This window comes from Carcharhinus amblyrhynchos, chromosome 5, assembly GCF_965287045.1.
Source record: "Carcharhinus amblyrhynchos chromosome 5, sCarAmb.v2.hapA, whole genome shotgun sequence".
In the NCBI taxonomy this organism is placed as follows: Eukaryota; Metazoa; Chordata; class Chondrichthyes; order Carcharhiniformes; family Carcharhinidae; genus Carcharhinus; species Carcharhinus amblyrhynchos.
In genome coordinates this window covers 34,957,019-34,980,020 of record NC_137328.1, presented here as the reverse complement: position 1 = coordinate 34,980,020, position 23,002 = coordinate 34,957,019, and the positions used below count along the sequence as shown (strand labels likewise).

Below are 23,002 nucleotides of genomic sequence, written 5' to 3'. Positions count from 1 at the left end.
AACCCAGCCTACAGGTGCAGCAGGTGGTTAGGAAGGCAAATGGGATGCTGGCCTTCATAGTGAGGGGGATTGAATATAAAAGTAGGGAGGTCGTGCTGCAGGTGTGTAGGGCACTGGTGAGGCTGCAGCTGGAGTACTGTGTGCAGTTTTGGTCGCCGCACTTACGCAAGGATATTTTGGCCTTGGAGGGAGTGCAGAGGAGGTTTACTAGGCTGATACCGGAGTTGAGGGGGTTGAGCTATGAGGAGAGGCTGAATAAACTAGGCTTGTACTCGTTAGAGTTTAGAAGAATGAGGGGAGATCTCATTGAGACATATAAGATGATGAATGGGATGGATAGGATAGAGGTGGAGAGACTCTTCCCGCTCAGAAAGGACAGTAGGACTAGGGGGCACAGCCTCAAGATAAAGGGGGGGGCGGTTTAGAACGGAGTTGAGGAGGAACTTCTTCACTCAAAGGGTGGTGAATCTCTGGAATTCTCTGCCCGTTGAAGTGGTGGAGGCTGCCTCGCTAAATATTTTTAAGACGCGGGTTGATAGGTTTTTGATAGGCAAGGGGATTAAGGGTTATGGGGAGAGGGCGGGAATGTGGAACTGAGACACGACAGATCAGCCATGATCTTATTGAATGGCGGGGCAGGCTCGAGGGGCTGGATGGCCTACTCCTGCTCCTATTTCTTATGTTCTTATGTTTGGAGAAAATATCAGTGTCAGATTTTTTTGTGTACTTCGCAAATTATATAAAACTAAATGAAAGCCAAAACAGATTTGTTACAAGCAAGTTGTGCTTAACTTTTGTTGGCCATTTAATAAGTAATAGAGCAAGTTAATGAGGATAGCATAGTTGATGTTGTGTATATGGTAATTCAGACTGGAGGTAAGTATACAATGGTATACAACAGAGGTTGGTTTTAGGACTGCTGCTCTTTTTTAATCTACATATTAATGGCTCGGACTTGGGTATACAGGGTATAATTTAAATGTTGGTCAATGGGCCAAAACTTGGAAATGTAGTAAATAGAGAGGTGGATAATGGTTGTATTCAGGAAGACATAGATGGACTTCTGAAATGGGCAGACTCATGGCAGATGAAATTTAACAGAGAAACGTAAAATGATTCATTTTGAAGAAGAGGTACACTATAAACAAAGTGATATAATGTTAAAGGGGTTAGAAGAATCAGTCATCATGGAGGTTCATATGCAGAATCCTTGAAGTGTTAAAAAAAAAGAGAGGGTCTTTGGTTTTTTTGGACAGAGACATGGAATATAAAAGCAAGGATTCTATTCTGTAGTCTAGTTTATAGAACACTGATTAGGCTCCAGTTGGAGTATTAGCACCAATTCATGACATCATAATTTAGGATGTCAAGACTTCAGAAAAAGTGGAGAGGTGACTTGCTAGAATTGCACCAGGATTCCAGTTATGTGGGGAAACTGGGTGTTCCCCTTCGAACAGAGAAGGTTGGGGGGAATTCGATAGATGTATTCAAAAAGAAGGGTTTCAATAAAATAAATTGAGAGAAATGGTTTCCAGTGGCAGAAGAATTGGTAGTGTGAGGAAACAGATTTACAGATCATTGACAAAAGAACCAGATGTAACATGAGGAAAGAAACATTATGTTGCCAGTTATGATCTGGAATTCACTGCCTGAATCAGTGGTGGAAGCAGATTCAATAATATCTTTCAATGGAAATTAGATGATTACATGAAAGGGAATGGTTTGGAGATTCTGGGGAAATAGCTGACCAGTGGATAACTCTTGCAATGAGTTGGCACAGGCACATCGAGTCAAATGGCCTCCTTCAATGCTATACCATTTTACAATTCTTTTCTCCAAACAGTTAAGTTGAAGGTTACACAGAGAATCATAGTTTTACGTCAAAGAAAAGGCCCTTCAGCCCTTTGTGTCCATGCCAGTCATCAGGCACCTATCTATCCTACTTCAATTTTCCCAGCACTTGGTCCGTAGCCTTGTGCATATGGCATTTCAAGTGCACATCTAAATGCTTCTGTGTGGAAAAGGTTTTCTTCAAATCCCCTTATCTTAAATCAATTCCCTCTGGTTATTGAATCATTTAGTAAGAGGAAGAGATCCTTCCTATCTACCTTATCTACATTCCTCATAATTTTGTACACCTCGATCAGGATCCTCCTCAGCCTTCTCTGCTTTAAGGGAAACAACCCCAGCCTCTCTTCATATTTGAAATGCTCCAGCCCGGCAACATCCTCATGCAATCACATCCTTCCTATAGTGTGGTGACCAGAACTGCACGCAGAACTCTAATGAAGCCTAATGAGCATTTTATACAGCTCCATCAAAACCTCCCTGCTCTTAAAGTCTATGCCTTGGTTAACAAAGGCTTATATCTCTTCTTAACTACCTTGACAAGTCTTCTGCTGTTTTAGGGATCAATGGGCATGCACTCTGAAGCCCGTCTGGCCCTCTGTACCTCCTAGCATCCAATTTATTATGTATTCCCTTGCCTTGTTAGTCTTCCCAAAATGCATCACCTCACAATTTTCCGGGTTAAATTCTATTTGCCACTGTTTATCTCACCTGACCAGCTCATCTATAGTGTCCTGTAATCAAAGGCATTCCCCCTTCCTATTTACCACACCACCAATTTTCATGTCATTAGTGTCCCAAAATGTGTAGGTTAGGAGGATTAGCAGTGGAAATATGTGGGGTTACGGGAATAGGACATGGGTAAGATGCTCTGTCGGAGAGCTGGTACAGACTTGAAGGGCCGCCTTCTGCACTGTGGATGAAACCACAATGATTTCTGTATATCCCCCGACATCCACAGTTCGCTGGATTAATTAATCCCACCCTTTACTTTGTGAGAACACATTAGTCCTGTACTCTATTTCTTTTTTGAATGGCTCCCGCAGTTTTGATGTGGATTTTCCTACGAGCAGCTGCTCCCATTCTACTTTAGCCAGCTCTTGTCTTATCCTATTAAAATAGACCTTCCCCCAATTAACCTTTATTTCCGGTCCATTGTTGCCCCCCCCCATACCAACCTTAAATATTACCAAGTTATGGACAGTATCACTGATACTTCTACACCTGCTTGGCTTCAATCCCTAAAATTAGGTCTAGTCCTGTCAAAATGCTTTCCTGACGCACATTAAGAATTCTGCTCCCCTCTAAGCCTTTCACACCTTGACTATCCCAATTAATGTTGGGGAAATTAAAATCCCCAACTATTATTACCCTATTATTTTCACATTTGTCTGAGATTTGCCTACATAACTCCTTTTCTACTCTCCCTGAATGTTTGGGTGCCGATGGTACACTCCTATCAGTGAATGACTCCTTTTCGGTTTTTATGTCCCACCCATATGGCCTCAATTGAGGAACATGTTAAGAAATCATCCTTACTCACTGCACTCCTTGGTCAATAATACAACACCATCTCTTTTATATCTCTCACCCCCTCAACTTTCACAGCGAGGGTTTCATCCAGATAGGAACCAGCAATCTGTACAGTAGCAGTCAGTGAGCAATCAATTGGCAGATCAGGAGGCCCCGTTCCGAAGGGTTGCACATCTCGTGAAATATGAATATCTGCAATAAGATGGGACATTTCTATATGACCGCTGGCTCTGGTGGTCTATGGCATGCATGTGAATGGGAAATATTCCAGCTGCAGGAATAGAAATGGGTTTCCATTCACCCAGCATCCAGATAGTCTGTGACATCTGCAAGCTACACTTTGCATGTGAACACCCTACACATAGGGCCTCATACAATGGTCAATAGGAGCATGTTCCTTGGGCCATGAGGCCAACTCCTTGCTGCCTGGTTCCTGACGCCAGTTCGATCGCCCAAGAGAAAGCTGCAGCCAGATCCATGCAGCAAGCTGGTCAAGATGACCCTGGGAATATCAAGAGTTTTTCAGGTCCTTGTATAGGTCAAGGGACAGCGTCCTTATCAGAAAGGTTCGCAAGGATTGATGTCCTCCCGTGTGCAGTGCACATTCTCAGGAGGAGGGAAGGTTGGGATCTCTCAATCTGCGGGAAGTGGGCATCCAGGTGAAAGGTCCTGAGCTTCGGGTGCAGGGCCATTGCTCTATTACAGGGGAGGTCCCTTCGAATGGGTAGGGCTCCGGTCAGAGTTTACACCGACTGCGGACCTCAATTTCCGAGCGTGAAAAAAGTCATGCTGAATGAGGACAGGAATTGCTTTGTTAAAAATGTAAACTGGAAAACAGTGTAGGCAATCCACCTTCATCTGATGTTCGGTTTAAAAAGTATTTATTGCTTAACTCGATTTGCATTGTTCACAAATGTAATTGTTAACTAACAAACACTTCAAACGACTTGATCCGCTGCAAAGCTGTGCAACTAAGTCCAACATTTCCTCAGGCTTCATCTACATTCACCCACTCCAATATTTCAGCACAAATGTAAAGCACCACGTGGCACGGTAAAAACATTGAAAGCCAAAAAATAATTAGAGGCATTTAGCTGGTAAGGATGCTACTGACTGCAGTAGCAATATTGTGCTATTAGGCAGCACTTTGCATAATGTTACAAGAAGATTCTCATAACTGAATCACTCCCCCTCTTTTCTGTCGCTTGGTGAGTTTTTGTTTTTATATTTCTCCACTCCCTTCTCAGCCCAGTGCACAAAGCAGCCAGTTACAAAGCTGCTGTCTTCAGCTTCCCGGAATTTATCTCCTTTTCTCCGGCTCGGCAATGTGCTCTTCGGACAGATATGCACATATTTTCAAATCTGGAAGTTTTCGAGATCTGTGCAGCAGTCAGCACTGGCTCCTGTAAGAGCAGTGCCAGGACTGTGGGAATCTGTAGACATGCTCGCTGCTGACCTTGTGGAGACGAAGGTTCCCAAGAACCAATAACCAGAGCTTCAGCCGCGGAGATTACTCACAGAGGTACAGGATACCCTGCTCCACAGCTACATCCACACGGAGCCGATGGACAACCAGTCCCCACACACAGCAGGTGAGAGAGACATTGTGGCGCTAAAGGGTGCAGATCAAAACGGGTCAGAAAGTTATTCGGGGCACCAATTGCTAAATTTACCTGATTTTTAGTGTCGACTAAGTGGTTAATATTGCCGGGAAGGCTTGTGCACCCCAGATTAAAAGCTTTTTCATTTCTAAGTTTACACGTACCGTACAGCCATCGAACTGCCTTTCAAAAGCAGTTTAAAAATAGATATTGAATCCTGCCTTATGTCAATGAATCTCCCGGTGCCAAGTTAAAGACTGCAGCAAGTTCATTAACAGTAGATCTGATTCGGTCACAGTTTTGAGGGAGGCTCCATGTGTGTCCAGCGGATTGTCAGATCTCGCTGGATGTCAAATACTGGAGGTTATGAGAGGAGGTTCCTATGAATGAGACAGAAAAGTGGACTGGGTCACACTCAGACTTCAGAACATCAGCTGGGCGTTGAAGGCTGCGGAGCCAGGGAAGAGTGTCGATTGACCGCGGCAGTTAGAATGGAAAAGAGGTGATGCTTGAAGTAACTTAATATTTCTAAATGTTATTGTTTTCACAATCATCGTTTCAAGTGTTTTCACTATTAACGCAGGAGGCCATTTGGTTATTGCATAGTCTGCTAACTGACAATGCTTTGTACATTGCATAGGAAGGCCATTCAGCCCCTCAAACCTGTTGAAAATATTCAGTTAAATTTTGACCTATACCTCAACTCTAGTTACCCGCCTTTCATCTAAACTCCTGATACTTCCACCCAACCAAAACCCATTAAACGCATTATTGGAAGCTTTAATTGATCCAGCAATACCAATCCCCAAAACAACACAATTCTGACAGGCTCCGATAACAGTGCGAAGCTTGCTGCTGATGTTTGCTTTGATATCCTCGGGCGGGGATTCACATTACTCAGTGGGTCAGAGCTGGCATTTTCCTGTGAAGCATGCATATGACATTCAGATTCCGTGGAATTTATATTGAGAAGGATCATCATCACCATCTGCCTGACTCTGCTGCTGCTTTCTCAAAGCCCGAGAGAATCTGGCAGAGGAAAAAAAATCAATGACTGAATTATTAAATTATCTCAGTATTTCTTTTCAAAGCTGAGTGTTGCTTTTTGACAACAGTTAGGTCAGGAGACATTGACAAGTATTGCAGCTCTACGGCATGTAATATAAGTATATCTATTGTGAGATTAATATAAATAATACAGAACGTCTTACAAAGCACTCCAGACAGCTCATAATGCTAATCCACGTGGCTTTGAAGGGAACACATTGAATATTTATGACAGGGGACAGAAGCTCTTGTGTATTACTGCACCGTGTATTTGAAATGTCCTACAATCAGCTTTGATGCTGTGAAAGGTTTACTTCAAATATTAGACAATACTTAAACTGAGGATATTCATAAGGTAAAGAGCCTTCTGTCTCTTAGTTTGCAACCAATGCATTAAATTGCTTTTATTTTGTAACTAGCAAACTAAATCCACATCATATGTAATGATCCAGATAAATACTTCAGGACACTGAGGTTAAACCATATCAGGGAGGCTTGTAATCTTATTATGGAGAGTTTGAGTAATCAGACTGAACATCTATCATATGGAGGGGTCAGTCAGAGAGGTAGAGATAGACATCAGTAATGAACTAAATGCAAGGCAAGTGCATTTATTTATTTTCACTGTGTTAAAGGTGCTAGTCTGTGTTACTAAGCAATGGGCTTGAATGAACCCAAACTGAAGCATTTATTCGAGTATCTATAGTGTACTCAGCAGGAAGTTAATTGACTGATGGTGGGTCAGTCTGTCTAGGCAATGTCAATCCATATGTTACAGACTCCAGAGGGATAGATTTTCAATTTTCCCCAAGGGGATCGAGCAATGTAAAATAACATGCTGCACACATGGAGTGACACTCTCGTTCCTGCCTGGTTCTGGTATAGATCATATACCAGACTGATGTACCAGGGTCATTTTACTAATTTGATAATATACTAACCAAAAACAACTGTGGGAATTCTCCCAGTCCAGTCCAAGTGTTTATCCCTCAATAAACATTAGTAAACCAGGTTATCTCTTCGTCATTCCATACTGCCAGTTGTGGAATTGGCTCTGTCTTCCCCAAATTGACTATGCTTCAAAAATTACTGCCCCCATCATTGACTTCAGCTGATATCTCATTTTCTCACAACCAGTTCATTTCAACAGGGCTCCCTATTTTATGCCATAGCTTGCCAGCTCCTGTAAATGCTGCCCAACTCCCAAATTGGACTTCACAGTGGTAATGTCAAATGGGCAGCGCATGCACTTATCCTTAAGTCTATCCAGTGCGCACCTCAAGCTAAAATGATCTCCATTCTTTAAAAATGGTATTGACAGCTTCTTCCCTGCTGCTGTCAAACTTTTGAATGGACTTACCTTTCATTAAGTTGATCTTTCTCTACACCCTAGCTATGACTGTAACACTACATTCTGCACTCTCTCATTTCCTTTTCTATGAATGGTATGCTTTATCTGTATAGCATGCAAGAAACAATATTTTTCATTGTATGTTAACATATGTAACAATAATAAATCAAATCAAATTAAATCAAAAGTTCAACAGCTTGCTCAGGGACCTGAAGTTAAACAGGGGTCTGCTATCATTTTTAAGATCAGATTGCTACTTCAATTAAAGAGAAGATAACTAATATTGAAAGACAAAAAGAAATAAGGCGTTATTTTAACTTGAGGCACTCAATGTGTGTCCAGTGCACGCTTGATATTACCATCCTGAGGTTGAAGCTATTTTTACATCTGGGCTTTATTTGCATGTTGGCAGTGAACTAAAGGTGCTAGGCTGTGGGAAAGCAGTAAATTGTTTGAGTTTCAGACTGAGCTTGCCAGTAATTGGAGTTGGGGTTTGAGTGGAGATGAGTGGGGATGCTTGATGTTGAGTATTTGAATAGCAGAACTTTGCTCCAACTAAACATTAGGAAGATGGAAGCCGTTGACTTTAAATTCAGCTGCCAGTCTTTAACCCATTGCACATCTCTCAGATCCTTTTTATTGCTATTGATCTCTTTTAGACAGATGTATTTTGCATTAGCCAAAAGTAAATCTCCTAGTATTGTTTATGGATAGTTCAAACAACTGAACACAGTTCTCCTAACTCATTTACCTTCTATCATTTATGGCCAAATCAATAACACCGAGGTATTGTGCTTTCATAGATATTCTAGTCATAGAATCAAAGAATAGTTACAGTGCAGAAGGAAGCCATTTGGTTTGTCCTGTATGCGACAACTCTCTACCTGAGCAATTCACTTAGTGTCACTCACATTATTAGATAATGCATTTCCGATCCTAACTTCTCACTGCACAAAAAACATTTCCTTCACGTCACATTGCTTCTTTTGCCAATCACCTTAAATTGTGTTCTTTTGTTCTCAACCTTTCCACCAATGGGAACAATTTAAGTCCAGGAGATGTAGGAGCAGAATAAGCTATTCAGTGATATCATGACTGATCTGATATGACTTCACTTTCCCATCTTATCCCCATAACCCTTGTTTTGCCCTGTCTACTCTGTCCAGTCCCCTCATGATTTTGAACACTTTTATCAAATCTCTTTTTAATGTTCTCTTCTCCAAGGAGAATGGCCCTATGTTCCTCATCCCTGGAAACATTCTCCTGAAACTTTTCTGCACCTTTTCTAATGCCTTTGCATTATCCTATTTCAATGTCTCTGATGGAAACCTTGTCAAATGTCTTCTGACAATCTACGAGCTCAGTAGTTTAATCACTTTCGCAAAATTAAGAAACCTGGCTTCTTGTTTGCCATGCTGCTTCTGGGTCATTGAGGGGTAAATTCAGAGATATTGCCTTCCAACTGGAAGCACTATTCTGACTTCTGAGTCAGAAGATGTGTGTTTCAGGGCTTAAGCACATAATTCAGCAACTACTTCAGTGTTGTACTGAAGGAGAGTAGGTGGTTCTGTCTCTTACATTTCAATAATCGCAATGCGGTACTTGAAGAGGATCAGAGAGATCTGGTTTGCTAACCAACATTCTTTCTGACCAACACAAACAAAGACAGATTAATTGATGAATTACTGTGTGCTGTTATCTTTGCCTACATAATAGCAGAGCCCGCAGTAATTTTAGTTCAATCTCTCTGAGGTGCATTTAGATATAACAAAGGGAAGAATTTTACGTTCTTCTGCTGGCAGGTTTGCAAAGGGGGAGGGTATTGCAATGTAATCCATGATAATACTGAATCTGTTACAATGTAACCAATGGTAACATGCTGTGGTGGTCAGGTGACCCAGTAAACAACGTAACCAATGGCAAAAATGATGTGATGGTCAGCTGACCAGCTGACCCAGTATAAATAAGAAGCAGGGAATTGTGGGGAACTTGTTTGGCCCAGGGTGTGGCCTCAAGTGTTGGAGTAATGATATCTCTTCAATAAACCACTTTCTTTGATTTACTTTCTGAAGTTAGTTCTTTTATTCTTTGCAACTAAAGTATCACTGCTGCTGGACAAACATTGGTAGCAGAGGAAAACCCATTGTAGCTTCGTATTTTGTAACCATATTGTGGAAATGCTGGCGTTGGACTGGGGTGGGCACTGTAAGAATTCTCACAACACCAGGTTAAAGTTCAACATGTTAATCTGGAATCACAGGCTTTCGGAGTATTGACCTGATGAAGGAGCAGAGCTCTGAAAGCTCGTGATTTCAAATAAACTTGTTGGACTTTAACCTGGTGTTGTGAGACTTCTTTCTATTTTGTAAGGCCTAAGGAAGTGCTACAGACTCAGGACATGACCATGGTAGAAGTAAAAACAAACTTATGTCATTTGATTGTCCCCCTGTCTTTTCGGATGTTGAACCATACATGCAATGGAAGGCAGAAGTCACAATGTGAACCTGTGTTACTACAATACCATGGGAAAAGCAAGGTATGGCCTTAGCTTTGTCATTTCCGGCTAGAAGTAAGTTGAGGAGCAAAGTGTTTTCTGACTGGACTGCACATATCCTGGATAAAGAAGAGGGGTTCCAGCTCCTGTTGCAAAATCAAAAAGATGAATTTTTGGAGAATTGTGAAGGGTGGGTGAATTTTGACAGGATTAGAAGATAAGAAAACCAATCTATGGAGGAATATATCATGGATTTTGATAAGATCCATAATAAGCTAATGAAATTTAATTTGGAGATTCCAGATGCAGTTTTGGCCTTTAAGTTGGGCTGTACATGTCTGTCTCAGATGGATAGTCTTCTGGTAGTGACTGGAGTACAATTTAAGGGAAACAATCATTCCTCACCACTTTTTCCATTCATATTGGAATGCCACAGCACCCAGAGTAAAAGATTCAATGTTAGCTAAGCTGCGTGCTCGACCAAATGATACACAAAGGCCCTTAAACAGAAACAGTTACGCTAATAACAGACCTGATGCTGAAACTGGATATAACCGATTTGATGATGGGGAAAGATGATGCACATGGGGGATTGATAAAGGATGTTTAAATCGGAGAAATGGTAAAGGGATTGTGAATCACTGTTTTCAATGTGATTCCCCATATCACTACATAGTGAATTGTCCAAAAAGAAGAAAGTGTATCTTTGAAGTCACGCATGAAACAGAATACATAGAAACGGACAGTGATGAAGATAAGGACAATGAAGGCATTGTTTTGGTCACAGAAAAATTGAGCCCAATAATGAGTGTGCTGATGATAGACTCTTTCAACTGTGCAGTTTTAGATAGTGGATGTACATCAACTGTACATGGCAATGGTTAGCTAAATTGCTGTTTAGGGTTTCTTGATTATAAAGAAAGAAAGTTAAAGAATGTGACAGTTCCACCTGTTTTCAATTTGGAGATAATAATAAGAAGAACATAAGAACTAGGAGCAGGAATAGGCATTGGCCCCTCGAGCCTGCTCTGCCATTCAATAAGATCATTTTGTGGACTCAGCTCTACTTACCCCCCCACTCACCATTACCCTTAATTCCTTTACTGTTCAAAAATTTATCGATCCTTGCCTTAAAAACATTAAATGAGATATCGAAGGATGTGAGCCTAGTCAAAGAGAAAAAGGAAGGATTTGTCAAGGCTGGGAGGCTGGAAACGTACAAAGCAAGTGTGGAATACAAGGAAAGGAGAAAGAAACCTAAGCAAGGAGTAAGAATGGGTAAAAGGGGTCATGAAAAAGCATTGGCCAGCAGGATTAAGGAAAATCCCAAGGCTTTTTATACACATATAAAGAGCAAGAGGGTAGCCAGGGAAAGGGTTGGCCCACTCAAGGACAAGGGAGGAAATCTATGTGTAGAGCCAGAGGAGATGGGTGAGATATTAAATGAGTACTTTGTGTCAGTATTCACCAAAGAGAAGGACTTGTTGGTTGATGAGTGTGGAAAAGGATGTGTAGATAGTTTGAGTCATGTTGAGATCAAAAAGAAGGGGCTATTGGGTTCTTGAGAAACATTAAGATAGACAAGTCTCCAGGGCCTGATGGGATATATGCCAGAATATTGAGAGAGGCAAGAGAGGAAATTGCTTGGGGCCTTGAGAGAAATCTTTGTATCCTCACTGGCTACAGGGGAGGTTCCAGAGGATTGGAGAATAGCCCATGTTGTTCCTTTGTTTAAGAAAGGTAGCAAGAATAATTCAGGTAATTACAGACTGGGGAGCCTTTTATCAATGTAGGGAAATTATTGGAGATGATTCTTTGAGACAGGATCTATTCCCACTTGGAAATAAGTGGACTTATTAGTGAGAGGCAACATGGTTTTGTTCAGGGGACGTCGTGTCTCATGAACTTGATCGAGTTTTTTGAGGAAGTGACGAAGATGATTGTTGAGGGTAGGGCAGTGGATGTTGTCTACATGGATTTCAGTAAGGCCTTTGACAAGGTCCCTCATGGCAGACTGGTGCAGAAGGTGAAGTCGCATGGAATTGGAGGTGAGCTGGCAAGGTGGATATAAAACTGGCTCAGTCAAAGAAGACAAAGTGGAAGGATGTGTTTCTGAATGGAGTGCTGTGACAAGTGGCGTTCCTCAGGGATCAGTGTTGGGAGCTTTGCTTTTTGTAATATATATAAATGATTTGGAGGAAAATGTAACTGGTTTGATTAGTAAGTTTGTTGACGACACAAAGGTTGGTGGATTTGCGGAAAGCAATGAGGACCATCAGAGGATACAGCAGGGTATAGATCAGTTGGAGACTTGGGAGGAGAGTTGGCAGATGGAGTTTAATACGGACAAATGTGAAGTAATGCATTTTGGAAGGTCTAATACAGATAGGGAGTATACAGTAAATGGCAGAACTCTTAACAGTATTGATAGGCAGAGGGATCTGGGTGTACAGGTACACAGGTCACTGAAAGTGGCTATGCAAGTGGAGAAGGTATTCAAGAAGGCATATGGCTGCTTACCTTCATTGGCCGGGGTACTGAGTTTAAAAATTGGCAAATCATGTTGCAGCTTTATATTACCTTAGTTGGGCTACACTTGGAATATAGTGTTCAATTCTGGTCACTACACTACCAGAAGGACGTGGAGGCTTTGGAGAAAAGATTTACCAGGATGTTGCCTGGCATTAGCTATGAGGAGGGGTTGGAGAATCTTGGTTTGTTCTCACTGGAGTGATGGAGGTTCAGGGGAGACCTGATAGAAGTCTGCAAGATTATGAAAGTATGGACAGTGTGGATAGTCAGAAGCTTTTTCCCAGGGTGGAAAAGTCAATTATTAGGGGGCACAGGTTTAAGGTACGAAGGGCAAGGTTTAAAGGAGATGTATGAGGTAGATTTTTTACATCGAGAGTGGTGGGTGCCTGGAAATCATTGCGGGGGGAGGTAGTGGAAGTGCATATAGTAGTGACTTTTAAGGGACATCTTGACAAGTACATGAATGAGATAGGAATGGAGGGATATGGTCCCCAGAAGGATAGGGGGTTTTAGTTAAGAAGGGCAGCATAGTCGATGCAGGCTTGGAGGGCCAAAGGGCCTGTTTCTGTGCTGTAATTTTCTTTGTTCTTTGTTCTTCGAGGTAGCCTCAACTGCTTCACTGGGAATTCCACAGTTTCACAATCCTTTGGGTGAAGACGTTCCTCCTCAACTCAGTCCTAAATCTGCTCCCTCTTATTTTGAGGCCATGCCCCCTAGTTTTAGTTTTACCTACCAGTGGAAACATACTCCCTACTTCCACCTTATCTATTCCCTTAATAATTTTATATGTTTCTATAAGATCTCCCCTCAGTGCAACATAACCTCCCTGTTTTTAAACTCCATCCCTCTAGCAATGAAGGACAGAATTCCATTTGCCTTCTTAATTACTTGCTGCACCTATAAACAAACATTTTGCTATTCATGCACAAGGACATCCAGGTCCCTCTATCCATCAGCATGCTGCAATTTTTCACCATTTAAATAATAGTCCATTTTGCTGTTATTCCTACCAAAATGGATGACCTCACATTTACCAACATTGTACTCCATTTGTCAGATCCTTGCACAGTCACTTAGACTATCTATATCCCTTTGCAGATTTTCAGTATCCTCTACACATACTGTTCTCCCACTCATCTTAATGTCATCTGTGAATTTTGACACACTACACTTTAACGTCTTCCAAAAGGGTGGTACCTCCCTGTAGAATTGCAGGAGTTAGCTTGTTCATAAGTACGGATGTTGTTTCAAGTGACATACCTTTGTGATTAAGCAGGTCTGCAATGAAAATAGCCCAGATGACTCTTGATTTGAAGCATGGCAAACTGTGTGATTTGAACGATGTGTAGATGTACATTTTACGAGGTCAGGCCATTATTACCTTCCTTTAAGTGAACCGAAAATGTCTAATTAAAGGATTCATGGCACGTTAGTGTCACAGACAACAGCTTGGTGGTCAGAAAGCAGATTATTTTGAAACTTTATAAGTAGTTTGCTCATCCAGCACCACAGAGACTGAGAGCAGGATGCAGGCATGCTGGATAAAGGCAAAATGATCTAATTGAGCAAATATCTGCCTAGTGTGAGATTTGTACAAAATATAGAAGGATACCTCTGCATCCAGTCATTAGTCTATCATTAGCCCGGGGTTTTACTAATGTAATGGCGGTGGATTTGAAGATTTGGGATAAAGACAAAGGCACCTATTTACTACGTTTCCTGGACTTGGACACCTGGTTTAGCATATCTACAGTGATTTACAGCAAAGATAAAAAGACTTTTTGGACAAAATTATGACTTACTGGATTGGAACAGTATTGTCTAAATTCTTGACAGACAATTGGTGTGAATTTGAAAATGATGAGTTCCAAGATTTGAGCGAAAATGCAAAAATAACCAGACAGTGTGAGCCCATTCTTCGAGAGTAGTGGAAATTGATTGAGTTTGGAGCATTTGAGCAAGATGTAGAAATACAAGAAACATCTTGTACCTGCCACACACATACCTTCAGCAACTATGATGATCAGACAGCTATAAACGAGAGGGAATTTGATGATCAGCTAAATAACATTGAGGCAGAGGATGAAACTGTTACTTCAAATGTTCAGTTACCCAAGATGGGCACAGTGGCATCATACATACCCGAAGAGTCAAGTGAGTAGAGGGAAGCCACCAGAGTTGGAAGAACAGGAAAAGCCTCGGTATCCAAGAGCAAGGGCAAAAAGTGAAAACTTTAGTTCGGAAAAATGGGGTGGAAAGATGGAAGCTAAAAAGCGGGATTTAAGTTCTGAGGATGAGTCAGTGAGCCCAGGAAAAATTCACAAATCCGTTACCAAAGCTGTGTTAACAGAGGTCTGTGAGTAGCAGCCCTGACAGGAATAGACATGGCAGTAGAGGCCAGAGTTTAACGAGGAAAGCGAGGAATCAAACCAATGACAGTAATGGGAGTAGAAGTCCCCATGATAGGGAAGGGTTGGTGGCTGCCAATTAAATGGAGATTATGGAAATAAGAGAGGCCAAACAAAGAGAATTGGACAGTTGAAAAGAGTTTGGGGTGTACACCCAGGTACCAGACGAAGGGCAGCCTGCTCTGTCCTATTGGTGAGTTTGCACAGAGAAAGTTTTGCAAGATGGGACTCATAAAGTAAAGACCAAATTAGTAGCCTATGGATATGAGGAACACTTGGGGGGAGAGACATTAGGGTTGATTCACCCACAGCAGGGAAAGTGACACTGAAATTCCTTTTCACTGTACTAGCATCTAATATTGACAATGCCAATCAATAGATATTAAAGCAGCATTTCTGCAGGTGAAACATTTCAAAGGAAAGTTTTTTGGAAGCCGCCCAAAGAAGCAGGCAGTACATTGGGACAGTTGTGGAAACTGAACAAATGTGTATACAGATTGAGCGATGCATCTAGGGTTTGGTATTTTTCTGTACAATCTGTATTGCTGAAAACTGGCTGTGTCCAGTTAAAAGCAGATCCTGCAATGTTCTGTTGGAATTCTGAAGGAAAATTGGCTGGAATTTTCATGATGCATGTTGATGATTTCCTATGGGGTGACACAGAAGAGTTTGAAAAGAAGGTAATTAATAGGTTAAAGACAGCATTTAAAGTAAGGGATCAGATCTCAGTCTTGAATTCTGACAAAGCAAATCTGGGATAATGATGAGTCAACAGGGATATCTAAACAGCATTGATCCCGTTCCCATAACCAGAGAAAGGTTCAATGAACAAAGATAACCGGCCAATGAAAAAGAGACAGAATTGTTGAGGAGTGTGAGAGAACAGTTAAATTGACTATGCACACAGACAAGTCCGATCGGAGCTATAATGTCCTAGAGTTAACTAATACATTGAAGTGCACTTCATTCCAAGAGATCTTTCAGGCAAATAAAACTTTTAAAAAGCTAAAATTAGAATATGTGTAATTAAATTCCCAGAACAGGGAGAACTGGAAGACATGAAGTTGCTTGTGTTTAATGATGTTTCACATGCCAATTTACCAGATAGACATTTGAGCGGTGCTCAATTTTCTTGGTAGGTAAGGAAAGCAAAGAAAATAAAAAGGGTAGTCAAAAGTACATCGGTGGCTGAAACCCAAGCATTAGTGGAGGCGGTAGATATGGGGATATATTTGTCTGACACATTAATAGGGTTATTTTCATGGCAATGTCAGGAAAGAAAGCACCAGTTGAGAGTTATGTGGACAATATTCATTCAACAAAATGTGTAACAGAAAAGTGACTGAAAATTGATTTGGCTAGCATTAAACAAATATTGGAAACCAAGGTGGTTTCAAAGGCTCAACCGAGGTGGTACAAATCTACAATTATCCAATTGCTCTACTAAAAGGGGTAGAGGTACTGGAAAGTTGTTAAGAATAGTGCAAGATAGTTACCTAAAATTAATTTGAAAAAAGACAGAAGGGGGAATCTGTTGTAATGTAACCAATGATAACATTGGATCTGTTATAATGGTTATACATTATCAGCTGACCAGTTGACACAGTAGACAATGTAACCAATGGCAAAATGCTGTGGTGATCAGCTGACCCAGTATAAATAAGAAGCAGATGGGAATTGTGGGGAGCTTGTTTGGTCCAAGGTGTGGCCTCAAGTGTTGAAGAAATGAAGTTTCTTTATTAAACCTTTTTCTTTGATTTACTTTCTGAAGTTAATTCTTTTATTGCTTGCAACTAAAGTATCCCTGTTGCCAGCTGAACAGTCCTGTTCACTGCAGCTTCTGGTGCTGTGGAGACTAGAGAGCTGCCAGCCAATCAGATTGGACAGTTATATGGCTGTGTGGCAGCCCATATCATTGGGAATGTGTTTGCCACCATCTGTTTGAACTATGGGAAGGGAAACTCACCATCTAAACATCTTAGCCAAAATGATATATAGATGCAAGTTCATTCTTTGTTTTAGCAGTTCAACATATTTGAAGTTATGGGTGGGGATCAAATTTGTGGAACATCACTGGCCATTCATACTGCAGAAACAAGATCACATGACCCAATGCTACATCCTGAATTACTCTGATGATTCTGGCTGATTTTTAATTGCAATGGATAATCAGTAAGTGAATGTTTCATGTTAAACTAAGTGTTAGAATGATGTGCCATGACTTTAAAAAGGAATGATAGGACAGGCCTGAATTGTGTTCTGCTCAAAATATGGCCGAACACAATATTATTACATAAGGGGGAAAAGATTTTATCTTTGCACAAATATAATTTACTGTTTACTCTGAATTCCAAGACAGCACCAAAAGTAACGACTCCTTTCCATCACATTTTTGAAAGGGTGAATTCAAAATGTGCTGTGTTAAATTAAAATGGAATTATACTAAAAAAATGAAATAATTACCTGATTAGATAAAGACTAACTATTGCCCAATGACAGTGAATTTAATCTTCCAATAAAGTCCAATAAAATTAATGTATTACCTGGTGACAAAATAGCACTAAGTGGATTGACACAACAATGAGTCTTTCAGTAATCAGATTTACAGCACTGGCTACATCATTAATCTCCTGAAATCAGACATATCAGACAGGATCTTGATTGGACTATTTCCTTTTACAGAGATCTTATGGAGCACACGGAATAGTTATGTATTAAAACAATTGGTCCCTATAACCATCCATGTATTACACAAGAGTAACCCTTGACAATGTCTTTAATGCCAATGAATGAACAAAATATGGGACTTCATCCAACCTATAAACCTCAAACTCAGTTCATACAGTAAACCCTAAAACAGCTCTTATAAATAGTCATTTGATAATACAGAAATTAAGCAGTGTGGTACATTGGTATGTACTGGAAGCTGCATATATTAATTCACAGGGTCTGGTTCCTTGCAGACAGAAAGAATGGGTATACACATTGCACCTGTTCCAGCTAAACAAAATAAATGATAGCCATTCACTAGTTCATTCCTCAGGGCAATGCCTGGACCAATGAGAGTCACGCTGCCTGGTTTAAATTTTCAAACAACTCTTGGCAATTAACTGTCAGTCAGCATTGACTGATGCATGCTTCATGGCAACACCTCAGCCAATCAAAATTCACTTGCCAATCAATCAGCACTCTCTTCTCACATATTTTAAAGTTGTTGCTTCCCTCAACATTGATATTCTTGCATTTGCCCTGGTGAGTGCAAAATGAAAGCTTTGACAAAATGTATTTATTCTATATTATGACACCTTATAAATAATCCAATTTAACTAAAAGCCACCAAAATGATAGCAGAAAGGGAAGGAGGAGAAGGGGCAAATGAATGGGAGGGAAAGGAGCATGGATGATTTGGTGTTAAGAGCCTCTTTTCCCATTGATTTGGGTGGGACACATGATAGAAGCTATAGCCAGAGGAAAGTTTCATTTGGGGGAATGGTGTTATCCTCCTTCGCCAGGTTTCTGTTAAGGTGATGATGATGATTCACCATTCACAGTGAGTTCATGGATGGCTATGACCTTATAAGTGAATGGACATTCTGGGGAGGAGATGCAAAGAGGAGCAGTGAGAGCTGATCCACCAGCATGATCCATAAGATTAATACGGGGCTATGAGTAGAATGGGAAGGAGATGGGAAAGATTAGCTCCCAGTAGGAGTGTTTGGTGGGTAGACTGTGACAATTTAGGTTGCTGCTCTTAAGGAGGCAATGACAAGTGCTTTGATGTGCCCTTTAGAAGATGCCAAGAGAGGTCCAGAGGGAAGTTGTTGGTTTATCTGGAACAAGTCCAATCTGGGATGGTGACAGAAGAGTAGGAATGTCAAGGAGTACTGAAGGATGGGGTAGGGCTTTGAAGGGAAGAATACCTGGGAAGGGAGAAATAAAAGGAAGCATGATAATAATAATAGCAACTTCTATTCATTTGTTCCTTTAACACAGTAAAATGCTTCAATGTGATTCACACGAGCATCATCAAACAGAAAGTGACTCTGAGCCACGTAAGTAGAGAATAGGACAAATGTCCCTAAGCTTGGTTAAAGAGGTCGTCCAAAGGAGTGTCCTAAAGGATGAAAAGAGGTGAGGGGAGGAGAGATTTGGAAGGGAGTTCCAAAACCTTTGATCTAGTCGCCAGAGGCATCACTGCCAATGGTGGATATTCAAGAGAGCAGAATTCGAGACACTGAGATATCTTGGGGAGGGCTGCAGGACTGGAGAAGATTGCAGAGAAAGTGGCAAGGGCATGGAAAGATTTGAAAACAAGGATGGAAATAAACAAATTGGGTTTTCTTAACCTGGAGCCATGTAATTCCACAAACATTGGGTGAATAAATAGAACTTGGTTTGACAGGTGATGAGAGAGGGTTCCAGGAGGGGTAAAGAGAAAAGCAAAAAGACAGGGCAGAAAAGTTTAAGAAATATAGGTAATAGGTTCCTGTCCAGGATGGCAGTGAAAATATGTCTGCAAACTGATCATATAGCGAGATTAGGATATTGTATCCTTGTAATAAACAGGGGGGAAGATCAGAATTAAGGTCAGTGGACCTGTGGTAGGATAAAGTCAAAGTAGGTAAGGTAGAACAGTCAGGGTGGAGCATTGGCAAACTGATGTCCAGATTTACAGACAGATGGGGTGGGTGAGTGAGTAAGAAGCTGTTTGACCTCCACTTAGAGGGGACAAATCCTACCTATCCTGTCCTCATGGATCTGTACTGGGTTCCCAGTCTTTCACTATAATTATTAATAACTTAGGTGAAGGAAGGGAGCCATATATCAAAGAGGCAAAATACTCCCGACTCCGGGAATTTGAAATATAAAAAGAGAATGTTGGAAATACTCAACAGGCCAAGCTACATCTGGAGAGCAGAACAGATGCTGTCTGGTTTGTTGACAACTATAAGTTAGGTGGCACTTAAGTAAGGAATGTAGATGGAAGCAGAGACATTGATAGATTGAATGAGCAAGCCTGAGGCAAATGGAGTTCACTGCAGGGAAGTATAATGCTTGACACCTTGACGCTACAAAGATAGATCAGAGTATTTTCTATACCGTGAGAATTTGGAAACCTTGGAGGAAAAGGGAGAGTTAGGGATCCGTGTACAGAAATCACCAAAAGCTAGTGGACAGGTGCAAGAAAAAATAAAATGCTAATGAACTGTTGGTCATTATTTCAATTGGGGTGAAATGTAAAGTTATGTTTCAGTTGTACAGAGCTTCACATCAGGACCCTTCTGGCAGTGTTCAGTTTTGGATTCCTTACTTTAGGATGGTTATCTTGGCCTTGAAGGGGATGCAGCACAGATTCACCTGAATAACAGAAAGAAGGCAGCCTGGAAAGACTAATCTTATATTCCCTTGTGTTGAAGATTAAGGGGTGATCCAATTGATATGTTTAAGATGATTAAAGGAGTTAAAAGGGTACATAGAAATTATTTCCTCTTTAGGAAAAGCCTAGAACAAAAGGACATAACCTTGAAATTATAGTTAGGTCACTAGGGCTTTTTTTTTATAAAATTCATTCATGAAATTAAAAAAGAAGGACCCTCTAAGTGGACAATCCTTGATTTAGTCTCTCTTCCAAAGAGTGGCCCCTTTGACATATCTTTGGAGTGGGTTGTGCCCACAATTGTCATGCACACTAATTACTTTTTTAGATAAAGTTCTCAGAGAATTTCCAGAATATATGCCACTCGAGTGCTGGTGAAATCTCGACAGTGTTCCAGAAATGCTTCCAATATATTTGATGGATCTGATTCATAGCTCCAACAGAAATGGGTACAAGAAGTTGAATATCCCTTCAAGCAGCACTTGAAACTGACATCAATGCCATGTTTACTCCTCCTGAGCGAGTGAACATGAGGGGAGATTAATTGAAGTACTAGCTACCAAAATGCCATTCAGCCTCTCTAATGAGAGCTAGCAGGCATTCCAAGTGGCGATCAGTCATTTAACAAGTCTCTAGGTGGCTGTTGCTAGCACTGGCTTCAACTCCCTTATCATGATGTCACCTTAAGATGCCATCTTGACCTCTTCAGACAATTATGCACTGCCAAAAGTCTCCTTCTCTGTTACCCTTGAGACCCCTTGTAAATGCTTCTCATGTTCCTGTTGCAGCTCTTACTGCTAACTTTGGATCCTTTTGTTATAATTAATACTCTCCCATCTGTGCTGTTTTTGTAAAAGACCTTATATAAGGTCTTTATATAAGACCTTTCGTTTTAGTTCTACACTATCTCACCTACTCCTTCTTAACCAAGATGGAACTCATGCTCTTAAGGGATGTGTAAACAAATTTGAAACCTTAGTTTGTGACTTACCTTTTCCTTTTTCAAACCTACTTATGAATTTGATCATGTTATGGTCCCTGTTAGATGGTGATCCTTCATTGTGAGCAGGTGGGAATAGAATTAAAGGGAAGTGGACTTTTGGGAGAAGCGATGGTTTACTTTTAAGTTATAAGATTCTATATTTAAAATGAATTTTTAGATGAAAAATAGAGAACTAATGTTTTATGAAACAAAGTAAGAGAAGCTAATACACATCACATTATTTTATTGCATCATAGTACTTACTTCTCAAATAAATTCTTAATGGAAAAATTGCAATAATAATAGTCTATCAAGTGTTCTGATCCAAATCAGATTCCAGCTAATCCACAGACTGTTTATCATGTTACATAGAGATTTACAGTCAGAACCGGGCCTTTTGTTTAATCATTTATGGGGTGTAGGCATCATTGGCTGGACCAACATTTATTGCCCATTTATTGAGGGCATTTTTTTAAGAGTCAACTACATTGCTATGGATCTGGAGTCACGTGTAGGTCAGACTAGGTAAGGATGATAGATTTCCTCCCCGAACAGTGTTAGTGAACCTGTTGTGTTTTTTTTTACAACAATTGATAATGGTTTCATGATCATCATCAAACTTTTAATTCCAGATTTTTTATTATTGAATTGCCATCATTGGCTCTCTGGATTACTTGTCCAGTGACAGTACCATTATGCTGCAGCACCAATGCAGAGTTCAACATCTCTAGTCAATGTTTATGCTCCACACAAGCCTCCTCCCACCTTTCTTCATCTTATCCTATTAACATATCCTTTTATCCATTCTTCCTCATCTACTTATCTCCCTTCCCTTAGATTAAACTATGCTAACCACCTCAAACACTCCAGTAGTAAGTTGAACGTTCTTTCCACTGTAATTAAAGGTGTTTCGTGGATAGATGATTGGTTGTCTAATAGGAAGCAGAGAGTTGGTATCAATGGGTGCATTTCTGATTGGCGGTTGGTGACTAGTGGAGTGCCGCAGGGATCGGTGCTGGGGCCTCAGCTATTTACCATTTATATAGATGATCTGGAGGAGGGGGCTGAGTATAGGGTGACAAAATTTGCTGATGACACAAAGATGAGTGGAAAAGCAAATTGCGTGGAGGGTGTGGAAAGTCTGCAGAGGGATCTGGATAGGCTGAGCGAGTGGGCGAGGACCTGGCAGATGGAGTATAATGTTAGCAAGCGTGAGGTTATCCACTTTGGCAGAAATAATAGTAGGTGGGATTACTATTTAAAGGGTGAAAAGCTGCAGCATGCTACGGTGCAGAGGGACCTGGGGGTCCTTATGCATGAGTCACAAAAACCCAGTCTGCAGGTGCAGCAGGTGATCAAGAAGGCAAATGGAATACTAGCCTTTATAGCGAGGGGGGATAGAATATAAAAGCAGGGAGGTCTTGCTGCAACTGTACAGAGTACTGGTGAGGCCGCAGCTGGAGTACTGTGTGCAGTTTTGGTCGCCGCACTTGCGCAAGGGTATTTTGGCCTTGGAGGGAGTGCAGAGGAGGTTCAATAAGCTGATACCAGAGATGAGGGGGTTGGACGATGAAGAGAGACTAAATAGACTGGGTCTGTACTCGTTGGAGTTTAGAAGGATGAGGGGGGATGTTATAGAGACGTATAAGATAATGAAAGGGATGGATAGGGTAGAGGTAGAGATTTTTCCTGCTTAGAAAGGATAGCAGGACTAGAGGACACAGCCTCAAGATAAGGGGGGGGGGGGGGCGCAGTTTAGATCAGAGTTAAGGAGGAACTTCTTCACTCAAAGGGTGGTGAATCTCTGGAATTCTCTGCCCGTTGAAGTG

The 23,002-nt window shown here is 41.0% G+C and overlaps 1 protein-coding gene across 6 annotated transcripts in view; it reads left to right on the top strand.

Annotated features, from left to right (window-relative positions):
* Positions 1-4,295: 4,295 nt before the first annotated feature.
* frmpd1a (FERM and PDZ domain containing 1a) overlaps positions 4,296-23,002 on the top strand; it is a 122,974-nt gene continuing 104,267 nt past the window's right edge. For 4 of the 6 annotated variants that reach the window (XM_080188620.1, XM_080188618.1, XM_080188622.1 and 1 more), the window contains exon 1: positions 4,296-4,973. The gene's annotated coding sequence lies outside the window, so the exon portion shown is untranslated. The other 2 variants (XM_080188623.1, XM_080188621.1) reach the window with 1 other exon arrangement.